Here is a 17,654-nt window from a genome sequence, read left to right as displayed (position 1 = left end):
TCAGGGAGCTCACAAAAAGCCCAGGATGGGAGGTATGCTGTATTAATGAGTGAAAGTTTAAAGGGGAAGAGGGCTTTTATCCCTTTATGTTTATGTTGTAGCCCAGAGACTTGACATTTATGTTACAGTTTAACTGGTGGTTTGGGTTGGGCCAAAGGCAGGCTCAAGGCTTGAACAGTTATTGAGCCCAGAGTGGGCAGAGTGCAAGGCAGAAGCTAGATAGGGGCTGAGGTGCTCCAGCACCCAAGAGGGACAAACATGAGTTAGTTCCTCAAAGCCAGGTCTAATACAGTGGGCCCAGACTAGCAGGCCTAACTACAGGAAAGGAGCAGAGAGACCAAGGAGGCTGAAGCCTCGTGCAGTAACACTCATGAGGCTTTGGGCATGGTATATGGGACAGTTGGGAGCCAAGGAGGCAGGACGTGAAAGAATTTGTGCAAGAGCTTGTAAAGGGCACCGGGGGGTATGAGGAGGAGAAAGCAGAAAGGGGATAAGAGCCCTAACCACAAGGCAGAGGATCAAGACCCTCAAGAGGGCCTGAAGACAGAGGGCTCCCACAAACCCATGCCCATGGGGAAAGGCCACAGAAAGTGCCCAAAGTCAATAATGGAGGTAGAAAGACCGCAGGTACTCAACCTCTAGCACAGCCTCAGGCAAAAAGGTAGACTGAAGAAGAGAGGGTGTTGGCAGTCACTGGCACAACAGTGGCTAGGAAAGAGGTTGCCTCCCCGCCCCCCTCCCCAAAGGGGAGTTGTGGATCCACCAGAGCATGAGGAGACAGCCCCCGAGAAGGCTGAGTGGGTTCCAGAGGGGGAAGCAGGTCCTCCTGCTTATAACTGTAACACCCACGAGGTTTGGGGAGCAATGTAGGGGAGGTTTTGGAGCCACATGATTCACTTTTAAAGCTTTGGGTTCCCTGCAAGGCACTGTTGACCTGAGTGGTCCCATGAGGGGCCTGAGGCCCAGCGAGGCCCAGCAAGGCACCTGGGAGAATGGTAAGGATCAGTAAGGAGCTGGGGAATGGTTTCAGTAAGACTGGGGCCATGCAAAGGCCCATGGGCAGCCTCCCTATTTATTATATTTCCATCAAGGTGTGGCAGAAAAGACAGGAAGGCACACTGGGATGGAGAGGGGCATGGTTGTGGAGCCACCAGGGGGCATCCCACCCACCTCTGGCACACTGACCTTGCTACACCTAGTCATACAATTTAAGCATAAAATCATACTTGTCTACTTGAATAGACCAGCCACAGTTATGCAGCAAAATAGCCAGCTAAATTCCTTCTTCCTTTTTAAATCAATTTTTGGGTCACATTTGCCTAAGCCTGTAAAAGACAGACGAGTCCAAGTTCCATTTCCAAAAGTGATCTAGTAGCCTCTGTTTCACTTAAAGTCAATAGATTTCTATATGCTCTGAGAAGCTTTGAAATAGGTAAAATAGGTCTTCTTCATGAGCTTGTAGGAAACCATGCATGGTTCAACTAGAAACCTATTTTGAAAGAAATTTTGAAACCAATTTGCCCTCTGTTGAAGGTTCAGCATAATCAGAACATTCCTTTAAGACATTCTCTTTAACTGGATTGTTATTTTGCAACAAAGTATATTCCATCAGAAAATCCCCACTCAGCTCCCGTGGCACAAAATACCGCAAATAGTTACACAGAACAGTGGAAAAATGTGCACAGAAATCCTTGTTATACCCTCAGACTCTCTGAGCGCCGGACACACTAACTGATTGCATTTTTAATGTTTAGTTAAGATATTTGGAGACCCCTTCACAGCAGAGGACAGGCTCCTATATGCTAAAGTTCCAATATTAATCTGTGACTCATGAGAATTCAAGAGTACAAATTTAGTTGATTGCAGTAAGTTCTTTTTCACACTGTGTAATTAGCTTCTGGAACTCATTACCACAAGATGTAGAGAGACTGATAATTTAACCAGATTCAAAAGAGGATTGGACAAATGCATGCAGGAGAGGTATTAATGCAGTCAGAATTAAACATTATAGTTGGCAGTAGAATCTCCAAATAGGACTTTCTAGGCCTCTGAATGCTGGAAGCTGTAAGGAAAGAGGGGCAAAGGACATATACCAGTTAGGATAGGACCTATTCTTTCCTTGGCATCTGTTTCTTGCCATTATGAAATACTGTACTAAATAGGTCTATGTTCTGACCCATTATGATGCTTTTTATGTTCTTAAGTGTGGTGTTACAGTGATATAGCTGTGATGGTCCAGGAATCGTAGGAAATTACCTTAGGAAGGCATCTAGTCCAACCCCTTGCTCTAAGCAGGGCCATTCCATACTATATCATCTCAGCTAAGGCTTTGTCTAACCGGGTCTTAAACCTCTAAGGACAGAGATACTGTGACCTCCCTAGTTAGCCTGTTCCAATGTTTTACTACCCTCCTAGTGAGAGTTCTTTCCTAATATGTATCCTAAACTTCCATTACTGCAGCTTCAGACCTTTGCTCCTTGTTCTGTCATCTGCCACTACTGAAACAGTCTAGCTCCATCTGCTGTGGAACCTGCCTTCAGATGGCTGCTATTAAATCCCCTGTTTTCTCTTCCCCATACTAAATAAGCCCAGTTTCCACAGCCTATCCTCATAAAACTTGTTCTGCAACCCGCTCACTATTTTCATTACCCTCTACTGGACTCTTTCCAATTTGTCTACACCCTTTCTGTAGTGGAAGGTCCAAAACTAGACACAGTACTCCCAATGCTGTTATCTGGAGTTATGCAAGACAGAAGGGTTTCTTAGAATGGCATTTCTTATTGTACCAACAGCATAGCTGGGATAGGGTTAGAAAAGCTTTTGAATGTCTTGAATCTTATTGTAAATCCGGTAAAAGAGATTACTCTAAGAAATCCTTGCCCCTTTCTGAAGTGTGACACATTTGTATGGAGGAATGAATGATAATTCATTATGCGTTCAATTGCAAGTAGGGGTCTGTGAAGTGGGCTGTATTCAATTTGGATTTGGTTTGGCCCAAATTGGAGAGGAAAGTGATTCGATTAGTTGATTTGGATCGCTGTCCCGATTTTGTTTGTTTGTTTGTTTGTTTTTGGGTTTTTGGGGTGTTTTTTTTCTATTTGGCCAAATCCAAATCTGAAGATTTGACACTGATTCAGAGAATCAGTGATTCATCCATAGACACAGCTTTAAATATTTTTCTACATACCTTGAGGTACCAGGCATGGTTTGTGAACACTGAGATGGTGGGGCAGATGAAGCGTCCCACAGAAGCATGGGAGGGCGGGGCGGGCATGTCCTCAGCAGCAGACCCAGAAATGGACCAGAAGTACTTTCGGTCCATTTCTGGGTCCACCACCAAGCATGCAGGGGCCCCCTGCACCACCCCAGCTCAGCAATCAGCCACAGGGGGTGGGGAGGGAAAAAGGGACACCTCAGGTGCCCCCCACCAGACCCAGGAGGCATCAGTTGGTGAGCCTAGGGTAGGGGGAAGGTCTCCTGCATGTTCCACGGCAGACCCAGAAGTGGACTGGAAGTGCTTCTGGACCAATTTTGGGTCTACTAACGAGCATGTTGGGGATCCCCCGCACCTTGCGCTGCCACGGGATGCTCCACCCACCCCACCGTCTCAGTATTACCTCAAGGTAACAGGCAGCATTCAAACTGCCTGTTACCTTGAGGTAATCATGAAAACTTGTCCTCTGAAAAGCAAACCATTTTTAGGTGTCTTTAGCTGGTACTCCAGAAACGCTAAGAAATACTTGGTTATGTTTACGCAGTACACATTATATTTACCAATAAGAATATGCACATGCATTTCTCAAGTAAAATTTAGACCATGGGTTTAAATTAAAAACAAAACAAAACAAAAAACCCCCAAAACCTTATGTGACTTAGGACCTTATGTCACACTTTCAGAAATGACTTGGGCACTTTGAAGCTTAAAACCCATAAGATTTTCAGTACAACTTAAGCACCTGTAAGTTCCTTTTGAAAATGAGACCTAAAGCCTTTAGTCACTTAGGTTGCTTATTCATACGATAGGGGTTTCGTTCTTCCTTAATTGAAACAGTGGGGGTTTTTTAATGGTGGGTTATTAATTTTTATTTAAAAACCCACCACTTCAATTTAGGGACTTCAGTGATATCACAGTGCATCATGGCCCCCTGTCAGCTTACCTGCCTTCCCCCCCCACCCCAGGAAGCACCTACACACTAGCATCTGGCCTGGGCAGTCCCAGGGGGCACCACCACCGTGAAGGGAAGTACCAGGCCCTGTGCAGCTTGGGGGCTGTGCAACCCAGCAGCAGCTTGTGCAGACAGGCTCCACTGGTGGGGGGGGAGAGAAAAAAGCACCAAGGGGCCTGATCTTTTTTATTTTATATATTTATTTTTATCTTGGAGCCTGCCTGAGTTGCGCAGGACCCAGTGCTTCCCTCTGTGGTGGTGGTGCCCCTCGGGCTGCACCCGCCCACTAGCAGCCCACCCAGGTGGTCCCATGGGGTGCCACAGCTGTGGAGGGAACCACCAGGCCCTGCACAGCTGTTATAGTAAGAGGTTTGCTAAGAGCAAGACTTTTGCACGCTGATTCCATAGTAGGCCAGTGAAGCGGCACGTAGCCTCCTGCTCTGTAAGCATGACCGAACCATGAACCTGGATAGTAGAATGTTGTAAGACAGTGGAATGTGGTAGACACCAGGTGCGTTGGATCACGACTCATCCCCAAATTCCTAGCTTGAGATAACGTTGTTTACTCCAGACTATATAAGCTGCTCATTCTTAAGTTATGATGGGTTCCTCAGCTCTGGCAAGAGTTCCGACTTGCATGGAGCCCTGGCACTGGCTATTGCATCCCCAGGATCGGGACACTCCGGGGCCAGGGGAACCATGTGGGGTGACGGCTGCCGCCTAAGGCCGATGTAAGGTGACCATCCTCTCTGCTCTGTTCTATTGCCTGCCTCTGTGAGTATCCTTAAATAAAGCTTTGCAAGGGTAAAAACAACCATGAGTATGTCCTTTGTTCAAGCGCAGGGAATCTTCCGAACCCAGTAGTTCATCCTAAGACCATTGGTGTGAGAAGTGGGAAATTTCTGGTCTAATATGAATCTCATGTCCCTCAGTTATTTGTTCCGTATCAACCAATGCCCAAAAGCACACCAACAACTGCCATTCAAACAGGGTGTAGTTAGCAGCTGCATCAGGTAACTTACAAATCCAAAAGCCTAATGGGTGCTTCTGATGTGACCCTATAGGAGTCTGCCACAAGCTCCATGGTGCACGATCCTGATATACTGGCACTTCCAATGTAGTAGGGTCAGACAATGAATAAGGGCCCGGGGGCAGGGCAGTCTGTATGGTTGCTTTTACATCATTGAAGGCCTAGTGGTGTTTTTTTCCCCGTTCAAAAGCAGTGGCCTTATGTGTTACTTTATACAGGAGCTGCATCAATACCCCAAGGTGAGGTATGTGAGTGCGCCAGAATCCAAAAAGGCCGATCAGTCTTTGTGCTTCTTTTTTTTTAGTAGTAAAGTCAAGGAGGGAGAGTAGTTTATCCTTTATTTTCTGCGGAATATCTGTAGTAAGTCCTGACCATTGAACTCCCAGAAATTTTACACTTTGGGCTGGACCTTGAATTTTCTGTGGACTTATCTCCCACCCCCTCCCCCACATATGTTTCACTACACATTCTAGAGCTTCTGCCACAGGATTCAGGGTGTTGCCTATTAGCATTATATCATCAATATAATGCTTGGCTAATATTCCTTCAGGCAAAGGAGGTTAGATGAACACCTTGCTGGGGTCACTTGACCCCAATATTCTTTCCTGCCATGGCAGGGGGTCGGACTAGATGATCTGTTCAGATCCCTTCCGACCCTACAAACTATGAAACTATGAAAGAAATCTCACTTAAGTCACGTCTGACCATGTTGTGACAATAAGCAGGGGAGTTTAAATGTACTTGTGGAAGCATGGTGAAAGTATATTGCTGTCCCTCCTGAGTAAAGGCAAACTGGGCCTGATGATCTGCATTTCATGGTCTTGGCAGACCATGGAGGAGGGACTGGGGATTTTGCAGGAAGAAGCAATGCAAAATTGGATGTATGGGGGGTGGGTAGGGAATGGTCCAGCAATGCCATTAAAGAGGTGCAAAGAGGCAATTAAGCCAGTTTAAGACCAATTTGGTTGTGTGTACAAGCACCCATAGGTGCCATTGAAAATGTTATCCCTTTGCTTTTAAACACTTAAATCACACTTAAAAACACAACCTATACTCCTAGTCGCTTGGTTGCATATTCACTAAGTGAGTCTTTTTAATAAAAGTAGTGACTGAATTGTTTTGTATATATGATAATTCTGTAGTAAATAAAATTTCTTGGGTCTGCCTAATAGTGTAATCCAACAAAAAACAAACATAGGCAAGAGAAGACATATGTCAGACATACCCATCTTAACAGAGGTGGAGGGATTACATGAAACCTTTGATTTGCATTACATTTTTATGGGACTATAAAAATAATAATAAGCAAATTGAGGCCATTTGATAGAAATATGATGACTGGAGCTCTTACAGGATCAGGAATTAATTAATACAGCCTCATGTCCTGGATTTAGCTTGTCTTGTAAGACTTCCTTTTGGAATTAATATGAAATCAAAGTTCCATGTTCAAATTAATTACTCTGAGTCCTTTCAATGTCTTTATCTTATTTACAGTGCTCTGAAAGCTGATTTCTCTTATCCACATGGGTGTGCATATGAGTGACAATATGCTGGTAGTAATACAAGTGATAGAGAGAGAGAGAGAAAAGTTCTTACTAAAAGAAAGGTTCTTAATAAACATTATCCCAAAATATTAAGACAATTAAGCAGAAGTGCCTTATTTTAAAAGAAAAGGCAAAAGAGAAATTTTGAAGAACTTTGCAGGGTTTACAGTTAATAATGTAATATTCATGAGTTCTGGTCTCCTTTGTTTATTCTAGTTAAGTAGAAAAAACACTTTATTACAGAAACTGAGGGGAAAAAAGAAAGAAGTAGCACTTAACTAGAATGAACAAAGGACTAGAAGACCTGATCTTATGAATTCTCTTCCCATCTCTGTCACTGAAAGGCTTACAGAATACTTTGCACTTTATAAAGCACTTAACAAATATTAGTCTAGCATCGCTGATAAGGTAGGTAAATATGATTTCAAGTAACAGAGAGGGAAACAGGAGGCTTAGAGAAATGGCTTGCCTAAAGCATGATCACATGGGAAATCAGTCTTAGAAACAATGTTGGTTTCCTGCTTCCCATCAAGGCAACATTCAAGACAAGTCACTTAAGGCTGGAGGCAAAGAAGGTTTTAGGTTGAACTGAGAAGTCAAAGTAAAAAATCATGATTCCCAAAACCCTGCTCAGCAACTGCAGAGTACTGCCTAAGTCTACTGAAGGAGTCTTGGCTCAGTCAAGTATAGGTACAGTACAAAGCTCAGGCATCACATTTACACTCAATTTGAACCAATTCAGCCTTTAGTATAAAGATGAAGTTACACATGGAACATACTAAGGGCACTTAATATGAGCCTTTGAACGTTCAGTCTTGTTAATGCTTCTGAAAGTTCAGCCTTGGCATGCTAGGTGCTCTTTGAGCATTTCAAAGCTACACCGCTTGAGGTGAGGGTTAACTCTGAGCCATGATACCTAGTCTGCTTTACATACATAAAGGCTGCTTGCAGACATAATCCCTTCCTTCCTCCCCCCCCCCCCAAAAATTAAATAAAACATGCTTTACTGGAAGAAGCAGCGCCTTACTTTAACTCAGCTTTGCAGCATCTGCATAGATTGGTGTTTCAGCAGGCCCTTTTAGCTAAAGCTGATTCAATCAGCTATTAGATAAAAGTGCCAAAAAATCCCCACTAAGTGCCCAGTTTATACAGTCATCAGGGCTAGGGACAGACATCTCTCACACACACTGGTTTAAGTGACCAGAAATTGGTTTAAACCTGTAACAACAGCTGTTCAGTGTATACAAACTGGTTTGAAAATGGCTGAAACAGGTTTGAGATAAAGCTGGTTGAATGTAGTATCAGACAATTGATTTGGGTCAAACTGGTTTATGCAATGTCTGTCCCAGACCTCTTCCTGGTTTAAGTTAAATCAGAGTCCCCCAGAATCCCAGGTGCTTTGTAATGCTGGGCAGAGCTCTGCTCTAGCCCACCAGGGCTGGATCCATCCCTGTGCTCCCTGGCTGCAGCTCTGGCAGGGACCACAGATACAGTAGGGGCTGCCTGGCTTCCTCATGCTTCCCCCATCCCCCTCACTATTGCCTGCTCAGGCCAGGATTCCCCTCTCCCCTCTGCCTTACACATACACCTCGCAGCATTAGCTAGCACTCCAAAAGCTGACTACATTCCATGCTGAGGGAGATGAGACAAAAGCAGATAAGACAGTGTCAACTTTGGGATTTTTGGAGCTAATCATCAGGTAGATGGTAATGTCCCTTCATTCTTTCCTTGGAAAAAGTTGTTTAAGACGAGCTTGAACTAATGAGAAAGCCTTTTGTTTTGCTGAAGGGCTCCCTTGCTGACCGGCGGGGTCTGGGGGGACTTCTTAATCAGAGCATCCTGCCAGGGCCTGGCCATGCCCCGCTTAGCTTAGCACTATAGAAGGGAAGGGCGGGCTGCTCTAGCGCCCCCTGGCTTCTAGCCTGAGCCACTGCAGGCATGTGCCTGTATTTTTTTCTCCGTCCAGAGGGGATGTTTGTGTGGTTACAAACTGATTCAGCCTAGCCAGGCTAGACTAACCAGTAAAAATTGAATCCATTCAGGCTCAGGCTTTTTGAATGTCTGTCCCTAGCCCAGGTGAGCCTAGTCCAACTAAAGCACTGCCTCGTCTGGGCATGTGTAAGGCTCAGAGTGGGAATGCACTGAGTTTAAAATAAGGCACTGGGTTTTTTTATTTGATCTGTTTTTTTAACCTCTGCAGGCAGCTAAAATGAGCTCTTTTTAGTCTCTGGTATCTCAGAATACACTACTCTCAGGTTCTCCGCCCTGCCCCGTCCCGCCCCCCTCCCCGAGCAGGGAAGCAACCGAGATGTCCTTGGCTCCCAGCTATACCTCTGCTTCCCATCCCTCTAGTGGCAAGTCAGAGCTGTGCAGGCGTGGTAGTCCTTAATTTTAACAGTCTAATTTTAATGGTCTAACATTCCACAGATTTAGTACAGTCTAAGCATAGTGGGTAACTTCACCCTAAGTGGATAGAATAGTCACTGTCTCCAAAGAGAGTTCCCAAAAACTGAGCTATAGAATACTCTCTTTTTGGGTACCCTCGTTTATCCTCTGCAGCCAGAAATGCAAGTCATGGGACCAGAAGGAGAGAGAACCTGATTGCCTGATGATCAGGGCACTTGGCTAGAAGGACCCAAGTTCTGGTCCCTGTTCTCAGGATTATTTCTGGGTTTTTTTAATCAATGACAGAACAATATAAAAAGGCATAGCATATCCCAGAACAAGAATCCCCACTCCTGACTGAGTGCCCTTCTAATTAGATCACACAGCTAGGTTCTCTCTTACTTCTGGTCCTTTTAATCCTGTATTTCTTTCTGTTGCCCATCTGCAACAGGAAAGGCATAGAGTGCTCCCACCTCTGGGTACTTATTTAATAGTCTATTTATTAACACTGGTAAGTAAAGAGGTGTAAAACCTTAGAGCAGGCACAAACTTACCATTTTTTCTATGGGATGAAGAAAAGATGCATCTTCTGACTGAAAATGACAGCCCATCAGTGTGGCAAAAACACTCACGTTCTGCTGTTATGTGTCTGTATTGAGTTAATGAAGAAAGCTGTCTTCTGGAAGAATAATCTAATGAGGATTAATTATGAAATATTTCCTAAACTCTGTGATCTTATGACTGGAAACAGCATTCAGCCTCCCATTTGGATTATGACTTACCACCTCACTTAACTGATGGACTAGTTTACAACCTTCTTCCGAGACTTGGACATGTCAAAATACATTTGGGTGCAAGGCTCATTTCATTGTCAGCTTGACTTAACTAGATTGCCAACAACTGAAGCTAAGCACTTCAGAGAATTGTCTTGTGACCAGAGTTTGAAAGGGTCATTTGCTCAGCTATTTGTAACTGATTTCTGGTTTAATTTGAAGGACACACATTCACCATTATCAAGGTTGTACACTAAAACAATTCTTTGTAACTACATATTTGCATGAAGCTGAATTCAGAGCATGGGTTTCCATTCATTCATACTCCTGCTTCATCATGGATCTGAATTTGGATGTGAAATGTGCCTTTTTAACAGAACCACTAAACTTTGAAAGGATTTGTCAGGAGGTCCAGATCATGTGTCACATTAGTTCAATAAAGTATCTGATTTCCATCACTAATTATTTTAAGACATAATATGCATATATTGTTTACGTTAGTATTTGGGCTGGCAAGAATTATTGATCTGTAAATGGGCTCACAACAGATTTGGGAACTTCTGCTGTATTCATCTACACATATGGCAGTAGTTATACTGGTTTAAGCACCTTTTTGTACTGGTATAAATGCACCCATTATGTGGGTGTTATACCACTTTAATTATACTAGTGTAATTAAAAGTGTTGGGATTCTCTGAAGACATGGTTTCAGCCTCTACTTTGACTGTAGAAAATTTTGACAAGTATCTACCATCTTTCTATGATATGGACAACCGTTTTTGGGTTGAAATCACCAAAACCTTTCTTTTCTGAACTACACAAGTAGTAACCACCACCGTAAGATGGACTCAAACCAGTGATCACGGACAAATAGCTCTGTAATACATTGCCAATTCCATGAGTCATTCAGGCCCTAGATGGTGTTCTGTCAGATTCACATGTTAACTATGAAATAGGAGACTATTTTATTTTTCTTCCATATCCATTTATACTTTTATTTCATCATAGGAGCTGAATAAGAAAAATCATCAATAGTCATTGGATTCCAGCCTAACACACACTTTAATATGAAACTATCGTATTCAAGGTGGAACCTTTTCTTTTGGGAAATTGAAAAAGATGAAATAATATAGTGCATTGCTCATGAAAGAAAGTCCATCTGTTCTTACAATAATTTTAGAGTTTAGCTAATATTCACTTTTTTAGTTACAAAAGAAAAAAATGTCCTTGGTGTATTTGTATACCTTGCCACCTAGTGGCCATTTTTGATATCTGCGTGAATGTGTTCACGGATATACACTGTGGCTTGAAATGAAAATTCTTAATATGAACCAACCATAGACACCTCTGCATTTTAATATGCCAACCACCCACAATGTATAGATAACACAATTATACTATTCCAATGCTTTGATATTAAAAATAAAGTAACACAAGAAAAAATATATCACCAAAATTCTCTTACAGTCTGATTTTTGGAAAGCCTGTGTCTGTTTTATAGCTGTCACTAAACTGACAACCAGTTACTGAAGATCCATAAGAACATATTTGGATTTATTTAATAAATGCTTAACTTTATATTTAAATATAGAAGCATACTCTGAAGAGCCAGAGATCAAGACATCATTTTTGCCAGTTTTGAAGCCTTTGAGCTACCAGAACTCACATTACTCTTCGGCAGGCAGAGCTGCAGATGCATTCAAAAGCCGATGCATATGAGAATATTACTTGCCACAATGTTATTATGTTTTTTGTTCATAAACACCTCCACTCTTAGCCAATAAGAAGATAGTGATGCACAGAATCCAGGATATGCATACACTTCGAAATTAATTGTTGCAAATTCCTGAATTAATATGCTGTGCAAAAAATCGTGTCTGAAAGTAGAATAGTAGGAACATAGGGCTGAAAAAGACCTCAGTAGGTCATCCTGCCTCAAAGCAGGACAGTGGCAATGTGTAAAGGGGTGGGGAGCATGTGAACCCCCTGAGAGCACTGGTGTACCTCCTGACCAGCCATGCTCACTGCTTAGGTGATGGACAGAGGAGGCAGGCGGGAGTGGTGGTGCTTCCCCCCCATGAGCGCCAGCCGATCCCTGCAGCTGCTCCCAGAAGTGGCCACAGTGACTCCCGGCTGCAGTAATCATCCGTGGAGGAACTCCCCTCAGGCAGTGAGACATGCTGCAAGGGACCCCTCCCAGTTGGTGGGATCAGCCACTGGGGGACCCTCCTCAGTTGGCGGGACTGGTTGCAGAGGGGGCCATGTGCCCCCTAACTATGGTGGCACCAGTCACCCATGAAGCAGGATCAGCCCTATCTAACCACTGCAGACAAGTGTTTGTCTGACCTGTTCTTAAAAACTTCCAAGGATGGAGATTTCACAACCTATTCCTAAGCTTTACAACCCTCATAGTGAGAGAGCTCTTCCTACTATCCAACCTAAATTACCCTTTGTTGCAGCTGAAGATCCGTATTTCTTGTCATATCTCTTGCAGCCACACAGACTAGCCTATTCCTCTTTATAACCACTCTTCTGATATTTGAAGGAGGTAATCAAGTGCCCCCATAGTTTTCTTTTCTCCAGCCTAAATAACGTCAGTATTTCCAACCTTTCCTTGTAAGTCATGTTTTGTAGTACATAAATCATTTTTGTTGTTTTCATCTGGGCTCCTTCCAGTCTTTTCTGCAGATTCCTTGAAGTGTGATGCCTAAAACTGGACACAGTGAAGCAGACGATGCCTCACCAGTGTTGCATAGCATGGAAGAATCATGTTCGTTGACTTGCAGGCAATAAGCTCGCCGGTATACTATTGACTTCTTTTTCAACAAGAGTACAGTTTTGACTTGTATTCGGTTTGTGTTCCACTGTAATCAGTAGGTCCTTTTCTTCAGTAATGCAACCTAGCAAGCAATTCTCCAGTTTGGATTTGTGGATTTAATTTTTCTGTCCTCCATGCAGAATGTTGTACTTGTTCTTAATGAATTTCATTTAATTAATCTTGGACTATTTTTCCAGTGTATAAATGTCACTCTGAATCCTAAGCCTATCCTCCAAGGTAGCCTACACATCTGCCCATCCAGCCACACATTTTACTGAAAGTACACTCAGTTTCATCCTCAAAGTCATTAATGAAGATACTGAACAGTAGTGGACCCACAACAGACCTTTAGGGAATGCCACTTGAAACCTTCACATTTGAGCCATTGATGTTTACTCTTTGAACATGATGATCCCGCAAGTTATGTATTCTCTTTACAATAATCTCAACCAGCCTGTATTTCCTTAGCTTATGAATGAGAAAGTCATAGGAGACCAGTATCAAAAGCCTTGTTAAACTAAAAGTGTATTTCATCCACTGATTTCCCCACATCCACTGAGCCCATTCTTTTTTTTACAGAAAAAAATAAGGTTTGTTAAGCATTACTCATTTTTGACAAAACTGTTGCCTATTCCTGATTGCCATGTTCTCCTCTAGGTACTTAGAAATATATTTCTTGATGACATCCTCTGGGGTTCTTCCAGAGACCGGCTGATCAGTCTGTAATTCCCCTAATCCTCCTCCTTCCTTTTTTAGTGGGCTTTATACTTGCCTTTTTTCAGTAGTCCAGGACCATACCTGATCTCCATTAGTTTCCGAAGAGCTCAATATTCAGTTGGCTGTATAATTACCTCAGTCAGTTCCTTGAGTACTCTATGATGAATCTTGTCTGGCCTGGGACCTTCTCTAACCTGTTCTTTCCCTACTCTTGGCTGATTCTCTCCTCCCCATCTTTGCTCATAACTAACTTTACACATGAAGACTGAATGTTCATTTGTATAAGGGCCTTTAAGGGTTTTTGAACTTGAGCATCACCTAGATAGCTTTTGATAAGGGTTAGCCAGACTACAGCAAACACATAAATGGTGAATTAGGATGTAGGCAGGTAGAGAGTGAGGAAGCTAGTATGCATAATGGCATGGGACAAAGAAAAGGTATGGAACTGTAAGGAGTTTAGACCCAGCTGGGGTTGATCCAGCTGAAGGGCACTGACTGGGTCATCTCAAGGGCTGTCAGGAAGAGGGCCTGTCCACATAGGTCATCATAAGCTCAGACCACACAATAGATCTCTATCTGAGCAACAGAGCACTTAACCTGCCTGTAACTCTGCCTACCTTAACACATGCCTAAGTTTTACTTACACTCTGCCTACTCTGTACCCCTACCTCACTCCTGCCTGGATCCCTGTCAGGCCATGATCTTGAACCCAGGGCCTTAGCCTGCCTGCTACAGTGCCTCACACTGGTCTGCCATCTCTCAAGCAGAGGGGTAGGGTAAATGCAGGTAGCCAGAACCCTCCATCTGGGCTTAGGCTTATGCTCATTCCCTACCACCAGAGTGGCCAGCCTCTTAACCCTTCCTGTATAAGCCTCTAACCTAGAAGAGGAAGTGTCTGGGCACCAAGGTTTAACTCTCTGCTCAGACTGCTGCATTTTTTGCTTGTGCTGTGTGATGGATTCCTTGGATACCTGATCTAGGACCTTGTTCTCTGCCTGACCTTCTGGATACCTGACCTGGCAGTGGCCAGACTTCCAAGATACCTGACCCAGCTCAGCCTCTGACTTTGCATTCTGCCTGACCCTCTAGACCCCCAACTCAATTCCATGGACAGATCTTTTGGGTTCTGAGTTCCTGGCTTCTCCTAACCCTGAGGTGACCCATGGTCTGGCATGACAATCCTTGTCCAGCATCAACCTGTCTTTGCTCCCACGCCTATACCTGCCTATTCCCATCATGGATTTCCTGTCTCTGCCATATGTCCCTAAGTGCTCCTTGGTTTGGACTTCCTGGTATGACTTATAGCCTGCTTTGAGCCTGACTTCATCAAAATCCCTGGCTTGAGACCCCAGACCTGGATGAATACCTGGCTAAACCTCTTCAATTTTTTATGGTAATTCATGTTCTAACACTCCCTTGTGACTGACCATCCATGCCCTAGTCTGCCCTAGCAGGAACTAGTGGGACAAAGTATTGACTTACGAAGTGATCACATAAATGCCCTTGGCCTTCCCTTTCCCCAATTAACATTTTGATATTTGTCTATGGGCTTCATGTTCATCATGTCTGAGTTTAGCTTATAAATCATGCAGCCTATGGATCCTGTCAGTAGTCTTTGAGAGCTCTGGCAAACTAGTAAAGAGAAGGGTATATTTTACCATAATAGATTGTAATGGAGATAAATGCCCTGTTACAGAGTGTAACAAGTATACTCACCAGGAGTCAGAGATGCTGCCTGCAGGCAATGATGTCATCAAACAGCATCCCATGGTGGGAGATTCAACAGCTGTAAAAAGAAATGTTGATCATTTACCAGAAAGGAACAGAGGAAAGCCATTGAAAAGTGTACTGCTTATACAGCTCTAGGGGAATAGAGTGTAAGACAGAGCAACCAGGAAGGTTGAGGCAACCCATGCGGAGGCACAGGAACATGCCAGTGACTTGCTGGAACTGACAACATACTCTAGAAAAGGAGGCAACTTAGCTGTGAGAGTGAGAGGTGAGACTGCCTTGGTAGATGGGAGGACATGGCTCTCAGGGACTGCGAGCTGGATTCTGGAAAACCAAAATTGGGGAGGAGGCAATAGTAGGGTGAGAGCAGTTGTTGGCATCTCACCAGGCATAAAAGACTGTGCATGGGACTCCTTTGATTATTGCTTCAGGCAGGCCCACAGTGGGTCACTTCTGCAAGGAATTAACTAGCATTATATAAAATCAGCTGTATGATCAGCAATTATCTTCTGTTTGTTTATTAATTAATTTATATGTAACCCATGTAGTACCTGGTTATGTACTCTCCTCTCAAATCAAAGGGAAAGATTAGCAGGGCAGGTGCACTGGGGGGTAAAATTGCTAGCTGCATGCGGTTTCCCTCCTTCCCCAATAGAGCCAAGCCGGGACATAAAGTGAACTTGACTATACATAACTTTATTAATATAATAAACCATAGGGAGGAATAGATATAAATTATAGACACACACACACACACACACACACACACACAAAACATAGAACTACATGCAATGTATATATACAATCCTTTACCACCACTCAGAATACAGGTAAGTAATATAAAAGAGCCAGTATAAGGGTTTCAGTAAAGATCATACAATCTTAAGCTCTATTAAAATACAAACCACAAAACATAATTCACAAAATATAAGGCACATGAACATCAAAATACAATCTAATGCTGTAACTGACCCCAAGGAACAGCCCAGCCCGTCCTGGAGCAGTGGCTGCACTCCAGTGATCAGGAGAAAGGAGAAAGATCCCTAGTGCCCTTCAGGCTTTCCATAGCCCACAAAGGTAACCTCCAAACCCAAGGAGCCCTTTCCTTCTGGGCTTCCCCTCTAGTGGTCAGTTTCATTGACTGGGGAAGATTCCCCGTCCCCTGTGGGAATACCCTTCCCCAGTAACTCATGACTCTGGAGGTCCAGGGGGTCTTCCTCTCCCCAGGCAAGTTGCCTTCACCCTTGCTGAGGCCCCAGCTACCTTGGGCTCTCTCTGGGCTGCCAGCCCACTCGGGGCCTGTGCACCATCGCATGCACTGAGGGCTCTGCCTTTTTCTTGGAGTTGGAGACCTGAGCTGTTTTGTATGGCTCCAGGGTCTCAGTCTGTTCCTGGACTCTCTGTGCTTTTGCCTGGCCTCATGCCAGGGGTTGAAGGCCTAAGCTGCCTGGAGCGGTTCCCAGGGTCTCAGTCCACTCCCAGACTTGGTGTGCACTGTCTGTATAACGAGTTCCTGGCCTTGTGCCAGGGGTTGGAGACGCAAGCACCTCCCAGGCTCTCAGTCCCTCTTGGCCCTGGAGTGCACTGGCCTGTGTACCACTCACCGTGGTCCTTTGCAGCGGGGCTAGGGGACACAGCTGCTTGCCACTTCCTCTCCAATGAGGAGTCTTTGGGCTCTTCAGGGCAACAGCTCCACCCTGCTGGACAACTCTGCCAGCTTTTCTTCACCCAGCCTCTTCGCCGTCCCTCAACACAGCCGCCCATGTGCTAGGCACACTGCTTTTTTATCCCCTCGAGAGGCTCTGCCCTCAGATTGCAAATGGACCAATCAGGAAGGGTGGGGGGTGTAGTCCTCAACCAGGTCCAGGTCTTTGCCTTACCCCAGGGTAGGGGCAGGGCAAGCCTTTCCCCTGCCTTCACCTGATTTGTAGGAGCGCCCCACCAATTGCTCAGAGCCCTTCTGAGCCGGCAAGCTGGGCTGTTACCAGCAAGCCTGCCACACATATTCTCCCATCAAAGGCATGGCCGGAAAGTGAATGGCTGAAGATAACCATTAGGTCCCCGGGTTCACAAGGGGAACCCTTCTGACCTTACAAACCTGTAACATGGATCTAAAATTCAGTGTCATACGAACTCTGTGCTGAAATTACAAATGACTATCTAATGGCTCATTATATTACTATAGTTCTAATTCCCAAGTTGCAGAGTTTCCTATAACATAGACTTTACTAGGATGGAGACATAAATTTGGATTGGGAAGCCAGGGGGTTCTGCTACTAACTCAGTCAGCTTGGTCAAATTACTTTCTCTCTCAGCCTCTTTTTTCTTGTTGGTTGTGAGTGGGCTAGTACTTCGAATCCTCACAGAGGAACAAATACATGTGAATGGAAAGCAGGGGTGGCCAGCCTTATTGGTATGGGTGACACAACTTAAGCTTCAGCCCTCCCTGAGTGCTGCTTTGATTCCCTCTGAAAAGGCATAGCTGATATG

This window comes from Crocodylus porosus, unplaced genomic scaffold, assembly GCF_001723895.1.
Source record: "Crocodylus porosus isolate Cpor-Errol unplaced genomic scaffold, CroPor_comp1, whole genome shotgun sequence".
NCBI classification, from domain to species: domain Eukaryota; kingdom Metazoa; phylum Chordata; order Crocodylia; family Crocodylidae; genus Crocodylus; species Crocodylus porosus.
The sequence above is the reverse complement of the archived record's forward strand: the minus strand, read 5'-3'. Positions refer to the sequence as shown.